Raw genomic sequence first — 9,562 nt, 5'->3', positions numbered from 1 at the left:
GAATTTGTTGTTGCATTCATCTTATGGATTAAAGAACAGAGAGACAAGTTGGGCAACATAGGGGAGAAAGTGTCCAACACAGATCTCGTCATGATTACCTTCAATGGCATGACATAGGATTATCAAATGTTCATTACAGAGCTTGCAGGGAGGCATAAAACTCCCACCTTTGAAGAGTTGACAGGGATTTTGATGCAGGAAGAAGAGAGGCATATGCATCTGAAGCCTCAAAATGCAAATCTGGCATTGGTGGCAAAGAAAAAGTTCTTCAAAGGGAAACCAGGAGGAAGACATAAACGCAGTGGTACATCCCAGAAAAAGTCATTTCAAGGTATGTCATCCGCTAAAAATGATTCAAGAATTAAATTTTTTTTACTGTGGCAAAACTGGTCATATTGCTAAATACTGTTATAAAAAGAAGAATGATGAAAATAAACATAGACACAAGAGGCATACAGGGCATTTTGCTGGCGAAGATCTGAATCATGATCTTAAATTATTTGTGTCTGATGTTTCTCTTTCTACTGAGACCAATGAGGTTGGAACTTGGTTTCTAGATTCTGGAGCATCCACTCATATGACATGTAATAAACACTGGTATGAAAATTTCAAGGAGACCAACAATGGTGCGAACATCTACCTGGGAGATGACAAAGCATATCAGATTAAAGGTATGGAGATATTCCTGTGATATTACCTAATGGTAATATCAGGTGCATCCAGAATGTCATGTATGTGCCTAGTATTAAAAAGAATTTGATCTCTGTCTCCATGATTACAGATCAAAGTTTAAAGGTAGAATTTTTCAAAACTTATTGTGTTGTAAAGGATTTGTTGGATCATTAGAAGTCAGTCATATCAGGAGTATGATTTGGAGGCCTCTATAAGTTGAATGTTACAAGCATGCCACATCAAGCTTTAACTTCAACGACTATGACAACAGAGAATATTTGGCATCAAAAGTTTGGTCACATCAACCTTCATGACATATTTTTGCTACAAAAACAAGGTATGGTTGATGGACTTCCTATTTTAAGAAATAAACATATTGATTGTGAAGGTTGTGCACTTGGAATAATGCACAGGGATGAATTTCCCTCTAGCTTAAATTGTTGAAAGAAAGATATACTTGAACTTGTGCATACTAATATTTTTGGACCTATGCAGACAAGGTCCTTAGGTGAAGCTTACTATTTCTTATTATTTATTGATGATTGCACAAGATATAAATGGGTATACTTTCTTAGAAGGAAAATTGATGCTTTCGATTACTTTAAATAATTTAGAAATATGGTTGAAAAGCATATAGGGAAAGTCATCAAAATTTTTCGCTCAGATTAAGGGGGAGAATACAGGCTCGGAAACTTCATCAAATATTACAGATATTGTGGAATACTACAACAATTTACAGTACCCCACACTCCACAACAGAATTGTTTCTGAAAGAAAGAACAAAACTTTGGTGGAATTTGCACGCAACATGATGAAAGGTAAGAACCTATCCAATGTCTTTTGGGAAAATCTATTAGTATTGCAGTTTACTTAAAGAACAGAAGTCCAACTAGGTGTCTTGATCTCAACACTCCATTTGAGGCTTTGTATGGTTTTAAACCTGTAGTCCATCACTTAAGAGTATTTGGTTCTAAAGCTTTTGCACACATTCCTAGGGAAGATAGGGAGAAATTGGATGCTAAAACTAAAAAATGCATATTTGTAGGGTATTGTTTTGATTTCAAATCATATAAGATGTTTAATCCATCTACTCCCAACATATTTGCGAGTAGAGATGTTATCTTCCATGAACATGTTGATGAAGGGAATAAGGACAGAAGTTATGAGGAGTGGCACATGCCTTTACTGATTGATGACAACAATGATGAAGCCAAAGACAATCATTTACAGTAGCAACAAAAAGAGGAACCTAGTGATGTGGATACATTCAACAGTCAAAGTCCATTCAGAGGTGAGCAAGAAATCACACAAGACAAAATTGAGGCAATTACGCTACCAAGGAGATCAAGACGGCAGACTCACTTACCTGCAAGGTACAAAGATTATGCTCTTATGACTAGTATTTTAAACGTTGCTGAGCCCATGAGTTATAATGAAGAAAACCAGTATGATGAATGGAGATCAACTATGAAAGAAGAGTATCAGTCAATAATTAAAAATAAACCCTAGGAATTAGTTGAACTGCCAAAAGGAAAAGAGCCCATAGGTTGTAAATGGCTATATAAACCTAAGTTCAAAGCAGATGGTAGTGTAGACAAATATAAAGCTAAGTTGGTAGCCAAAGGGTACTCACAGAAAAAAGGGATTGATTATGAGGAGAATTTTTCTCATGTAGCTAATTTAAATACTATTAGGATGTTAATAACTCTAGCTACAAAGTACCATTGGAGCTTACACTAGCTAGATGTGAAATCTTCTTTTCTAAATGGGGATTTGAAGGAAGAAGTATATTTAACACAACCAGAAGGGTTCATTAAAAAGGGGCAGGAACACTTGGTCTGTAAATTAAAGAAGACATTGTATGGGTTGAAACAGGCTCCCAGATCTTGGTATGAGAAAATAGACTCTTTCTTCTTACAGCATGGTTATAAGAGAAGTAAAAATGATACAAATATGTATACCAGATTTGATTCAAATGGGCATATTGTGTTGATTTCCTTATATGTTGATTATTTTATTGTTATTAGAAATGTTGATGCATTGGTTGACAAAATTAAAGTGCAAATGTCATGGGTATTTTAAATGAAGGACCTTGGAGAACTGCATTATTGTTTGGGTCTTGAAATCTAGAGAGATTCTGGCCAGACTTTTGTTACTCAAGGAAGGTATGTGAGGGAATTGTTGAAAAAATTTAGAATGGATCAGTGTAAAGTTGCTTCAGTACCTATACAACAGAATGTTAAATTTCAAAGTGATGATGGTTCTAAAGAGGTGGATGCTACATTGTACAGACAACTGGTTGGAAGTTTGATTTATTTGACTACAACCAAACCTGACTTAGTATATTCAGTCAGTTTTTCGAGTTAGCTCATGACAAAATCTCTTCAAAAACATTGGGTGGTAGCAAAAGGTGTCCTAAGGTATCTTCAAGGAACCATAAAGTTTGGCATTAAATATACTGATTCTTTTGATGTTAAATTGACAAACTATTGAGATTCAGATTGGGTTGGAAATATTGACGATAGAAGTTCTATAACTTGGCATGCTTTCCATATTGGGTTCGGGGTCATTTCTTGAAGCAATAAAAGGCAAAGTATTGTATCTTTATCAACAGCAGAAGCAGAGTATCAAGTTGTATGTGCAGCCACTTGTGAAGCAATTTGGTTGAGAAGATGTCTTCATGATGCAAGGGAAGAACAAAAGAATGCTACGGTGATCAAATGCGAAAATCAAAGTTTAATCAAGCTGACAAATAATCTTGTTTTTCATAAAAACACAAAATATATAGATATTCAATTTCATTTTGTGAGAGAAAAGGTTTAGTCCAAATAGATTTTTATTGAATATTGTAACAGCTGTGAAAATGCAGCTGATATCTTCACCAAGCCTCTTGGGAAGATCAAATCTGAATTTTTTAGAGAGATGTTAGGTGTGCAAGTGAATCATTTCTCCATTAAGGGGGGAGTTGAAATTAATGGAGAAAGTTTGTTTCATAGTTGCGTGTGTCTAGACTTAGTTCATAGAAAATAAGAGATAATTTTGATCTCCCTAAATTGAATGTAAACTTATATATTTTTTATTTGATGATTAATTGAATAGAGCGGCAGTGCTTGGGCATTCTCAAGGTGTAGCTGTGAGCTGCTAGTTTCAATGTGTACGTTTCATTCTACTTTGCCTTTTCTAACAGTTCACAATAAAGAGGTATAATATAGCATTCTCAAGGTGTAGCTGTGAGCTGCTAGTTTCAATGTGTAAGTTTCATTCTAATTTGCCTTTTTTAACAGTTCACAATAAAGAGGTATAATATAATATTTTTATTGAGCCGAGAGGTTCATTCTACAGTGCAATATGAGGGGATTCTACAGCCTGGATGTGTAAGTTTGTCCATCCCCTTTAAAATAAAAATAAAAATAAAAATTGTGTTTTGAATAGAAAAATAATGTTTGTTATAAATAAAATAAAAATATGACTACTACAACTAATTAGAAGTAAAAAAAGTGTGTGAATATGTTTATATCTCATACTTTTCAAAAATATTTCAAAAAGAGATTTAAATAAACTATTTGAAGATCTATGTTAACCAATTTATATAAAAGAAATATTTGGTCCTATATATACTTTGTTTAGCATTCAAAAATACAATTTAAACAATGAAAAATAACACATCATATTTTGCACTTTAAAATAATTTGCATGTGAAGAAATTTGTAGCCTCTCAGCTCATATTAGATCAGTAATTAAAATAAATCTATACTAATTTAAAATACTTAGTATATTTATAACCATTTACCAACCCGGTTGTGTTCGCTGAGGGATCCTGATCATCCTTTGTAATTTTTTATAAACAGTTCATATCTTGTTGGATAGCAAATGAAACAGTGGCAATGGCAGGTTATTACTGGAGTGACAACATACAGAAAACATATACACTAATGATCAACCGAACGTGGAAGAATTGAATTTAGCAAATTCAATGGCATTCTTCCCTTCTAGTTTGCTGGCAAAATAATTTCGAAGATATTCGCTACGCTTGAAAGTTCTGTACTTGCACGGATTCAACTCATGTATAAGCTCAGCAGCAGGACCAACTTCGGCTTCTTCGCCCGGATTGCAGAATGCTGCAACTGAAATTCGACCTTTCTCTTTGTTAGTCACCGCCCTATGCTCAATACTTTTGTATTTGCCATTACTAATTACCTGTGCAAACAAGAAAGCTATTAGAGTTTGTTTTAGTTTCTGGATTTCAGGGACAGTAACATTCAATCAAAAATCAAACGCTGAGAGTCTTATAATATACCTCTATCATGTCCCCGATATTCACAACGAGGCCACCAGGGATGGGTTCAGCTGGAATCCATTCACCATCTTTACGAACATGCAGCCCTGTAACGTCATCATCCTGTAACCTCCTCCGTCTGAATGAGCGCTCAACCCTAAAACGAGATCGGGTTGTGGACAGGGCGGGTAGTAATGCATGGCCTCTGAGATTTCTGCAAACTGATTGACAAAGCAGTCTGGAGATTGTAAACCAAGATTCTTCGCCAACAAATGCAAAATTTTATTGCCAAGCTTTTGAAGCTCCACGGCATACTCCTCTACGGTTTGCCTGAAATAAAATAAAAGCAATGTTATATTTAAGCAATAGTTTAAAGAAAAACAAAAGTCAGTAATAATTTAATGAAGCAAGGTTATATTTAAGTAAAAATAAAAGTCAGTAATAATTTAATGAAGCAAGGTTATATTTAAGTATGAGGTTAATAGAAAATAAAAGTTTTGCTTAATTAGTTATCTTGTTTAGGCTTTCTCAAGTCATATGTCAAGCTTGATGTAATTTTATGAAATCAAACCACTTCACAAATAAAAATTAATAATTTAACCGTTTTATTTATTTATTTATTTTCGCTAAAAAAATTTATAATTTTTTTTGGAATTTTAAGTTTGAGAGTTGCTAGTGTTTAGTATTTTTTAAGTCACTAAATCCATTTATACATTCAAAAACACACAATTAAAATTGAGGATCTTAGAAAAAAATTATCCCTAAATTTTGGAGGATAAAAAAGACAAAAACATACTAATAATAGTTAAATAGCTTCCATAATTAACAAGTGTTGCCATTTTAGTCCTTATCACTTAAGTTAGAAATTATGTTTTGTCAAAAATTGCAAAAAAGACTATAAGCTACATCAGTTAATGTTGAATTAATAATAGCCAATAAGCAAATGGAATCCTATAGTCTTGTTTTGGCAAGAATTAATAAATTGAGATGTGAAGTTAATAAATTAATTTCTTACTCATGTATAAGGACTTGCATAAATTTTGAAGGGTCCTAACCACTAGTAAGCCTACACATTTAATAATGGTGGAAAGTAACTCCTAGTAAGTATATTTATTTACATCTCATTCTTATCCATTTTTAATGCAAAGATTTGCTTAAATTATAGTGGGAAGTAACTCATGGTAAATATGTTATTCCCCTAAGTATGAACTATTTTCAAGAAATTTATTTTTGAATAGTTTTCATTCAAAAATTAAAAATACAAAATAGATCAAAATCATGTAAAAATATTGCAACCATATCCATAAATTATGGTATCAAATATGTCTTATCCACATGGGGCTATATTGTACAAAGGTTACAATAAGATCTTCAAGTTATGGTCCAATCAAATGTTTTTTTAATAATTTCAAAATATAAATATTTATTTTTCAAAGTTAAACATTGTAAATTGTATTGTTCAATGTTAAACTAATAGTGATCATAAGGTAAATTGATTGCTAGAGTATTTCCTTGGCATGGATTAATAACAAGTCTATTGTTATTTTTATTTTCACTGTCCATTTGTTGTAGTCTATCATATTTTGGAGGTTTTACCATCTACTTTCCTGTTTCGATTTGTTGGAATCACAAGTTTGAGTTGTGAACTTTCCCCAATCCAACTACCCTAGTGCTTTCAAAGTATTAAACCCAAATATACCTAGTCAAAAACCCAATTTAACAACACAAATCAAGCTTTGACCAAAAAAATAAATTCAAGCCAAAAACTTTTGATAGTTGATATAATTAAATCAGCGTAAATTTATTTTAATTCCAAATCTACCAAATATCTAAAAAGATCAAAGCTTTTAATGTGCAAATATCTTTTAAAATAAAAAAAATATTTAACCTCACTTGAAAATCAAGATCAAAGCTTTTAATGTGCAAATATCTTTTAAAATAAAAAAATATCTAACCTCACTTGAAAATCATTGATAGTAAAGAAATGCTGTTACTAAATAAATAAACATTTTTATTTTGATCATCAACTTCAAAATATTTCTAACTAAGCATAATGAATTCAATTTTTCAAAAATGAGTTCAATTTTTTTGGCCAGTTTATTCAAGAAAATTCCAATTCTAGTTAAGCTCGCGGAAATAAATATAAACCAAAAGATTGAAACCTACAAAAATTCCGCTGGAATTGTAGGCCAGAATTTCATGTTTCGCTTTTCTGGAGGCATGAGAGTTAGATACAGAAGATCTGTCCAGTCCAGCTGCTGATCGTCCGAGACTACAAAGGCCTGTCCGTAGCCTTCGCGTTCTTGCACCGCGTACTTCAGCTTTTCCTCCGATGGAAGTTGAAAGAATTCTCTCGCAGTTTCCCTGGTTCGCTCTATCAGAGAACCAGGAATACCATGATTCACCACCTGACAAATAAACAAAATTAGCTCAGTTTAGGTTATGCCTAATCTTAATGTTGGATGGAAAATTGATCTATCCATCAGTAGAATTGAGTGGTTTTATGGATGATCTATGCAACAATTAAATGAAAAACAAACGTATCAAGTAAATGAAAAACAAACAAAATTAGTTCAGTTTAGGTTGCGCTTCAATTTTAATCTTAATGTTGGATGGAAGATTGATCTATCCACTAGTAGAATTGAGCTTTGTCCTAATGTTAGATCATCTATGCACTGGTTAAATTGTACAAAGCTAGGTACAGCTAGTTCAGATGTGGCTCCAAATAATTTAATTTTTCCAAAAATAACTCTTATTTTCAATCTTTCCACGAAATCTAAACCTATAATCTGATAAAAAGTAAATCCCACACAAACCAATCAATCTACATCTCTTATATTATAAATATATTTTCTTTACCTGAAAAAATCCCCACGCCTCACAAGCTACGGCAAGTTTCTCCATCTCTTCCCCACTGCAACCATTCTTTCCCAGTAGCAAGTCCATATCGATTACGGGGATGCCAGATTGAGAGGCAGAATTCGTTAGGGATGGTCTCTCATTCTCCGATCTGATAAATCTTTCGGGCAGTGTCTGGTCGGAGTTACTCACGTCTTGCACGATCGGGACTGAAAACCTTTTGGAAGTTCCATCAGCCAGGTTATATGCGGCTGCTGTGCTCAACATTTTTCTCAGAACAATAAAGCCTGAAATTGCTAGAACTTCTATCACAAACGACTTCAAGTAGGTATTCTGTATTACAGAGCAATAGAAATTTATAGGACTGTAACCACAGAAATTCCACCGCCTACCCTTGAAATTCCTATATAATTTCATCACAAACGACTTTCAGAAGCTAAGGTGAGATCATATGTTACCCTACCAAGAAAAACGAACAGTAGTAGCTGAGCACATAAAAATTTCTAGATGCCTGAATGTTGCCCAACTGTGAGTTAGAATCACATCTGGGGACTATTTTTTTGACGTTGCCTTGTCCTGTAGTCGATGAAGTCCAATTTTTCCAGCGAACGTGTATAGACTAACATTGGAGTCTTTGACCATATGTTTTTTTCAAACGACTTATCAAAGATTAAACCCCACGTTACATTAATGCACTGAGTTACTAATTGAACTGCTTGATAATGAATGTAACTACGAAATATTTGATAGATACACATCAGGAATGAAATCAAATAATTGATTTCGCAACCTTGTTTATCAAAATCTGCATCCCACTTGTACACAAAATTCACCCCTTTACCAGGATAATTTCCTACCCCATCTCACTAAATTAGATATAATCAAATATGATGTTTGCATGAGGTGTATGCATGAATAGTTACTAAGTTAAAATTCAAATTAATATGAACAGCATATAATATTAAAACAATTTGATTTAAAGAAAAAAAAAAATTAATGGTAACAAATTTGTTTTGTTTTAAAATTTTCATTTACATGTTTTAGAATTTATCAATTTATTTGTAATTTTTTTTAAAGTGTGGGTAGATTTTGGAATATTTTAAAAATTAGATAAATAAAAAGAAAAAGAAAATCAAATAATTATTTTTGCATTCTTGTTTATCAAAATATGTACACAAATTTGACCCTTCTGCAGTAAGTTATGGGAGAAAATTTTCTCAACTTATATAATCACTATGATGTTTGCATGAGGTGTATTAATTGTGATGAATAAGTGACATAATTTCCAAGTTTGAGGATGAATAAGTGAATAATTACCAAGTTTGAATTCCAATCAATTGGAATTGTTACTCAATTGAATATAATCAATATGATTTTTTTAGAAAGAAAGAAAGAAAATATTTTAACATTCACCAGGCTAAAGATAGCCTATGGGGCAGATTGCTTCTTCATCTACTTGATGTCTTTGACCCTTTTTCTCTGAAGCTTCAAAATAAATGCTCCGAGCTTCTCCACAAACCCCTAGCTAAATAGATTATCCCAAAAGCCAGCTGCTAGAATATCTACATAATTTTCCCTGTTGTCTTTCAAGGCCTCACATGTTTTTCTGTTTCCACTTTTCCGGAAGAACAAAAAATGCATACTCTTTCTTCCCACACTTTTTTTTTGCATTTTCCAGCACCTGTTTCACAACGGAGTTGATGAGAATTAGTCTTTAAGTGAGCAATGAGAATTTTGGCTCTCCAAGAGATATTG

General features: G+C 32.9%; 1 pseudogene across 1 annotated transcript; it reads right to left on the bottom strand.

Annotated features, from left to right (window-relative positions):
- Nucleotides 1–4,458: 4,458 nt before the first annotated feature.
- LOC149242084 (protein LATERAL BRANCHING OXIDOREDUCTASE 1-like) lies at nucleotides 4,459–8,192 on the bottom strand (annotated as a pseudogene). The gene is made up of 4 exons (XR_016245690.1): nucleotides 7,808–8,192; nucleotides 7,115–7,356; nucleotides 4,970–5,278; nucleotides 4,459–4,869 (listed from the first exon to the last, which is right to left on the bottom strand). The product of XR_016245690.1 is annotated as a protein LATERAL BRANCHING OXIDOREDUCTASE 1-like (transcript).
- Between the last annotated feature and the right edge of the window lie 1,370 nt (nucleotides 8,193–9,562).

This window comes from Pinus tabuliformis, chromosome 8, assembly GCF_031772625.1.
Source record: "Pinus tabuliformis cultivar Carrire ecotype Pingquan chromosome 8, CPIR1, whole genome shotgun sequence".
NCBI lineage: Eukaryota > Viridiplantae > Streptophyta > Pinopsida > Pinales > Pinaceae > Pinus > Pinus tabuliformis.
This window is presented reverse-complemented; position numbering and strand designations above follow the sequence as displayed.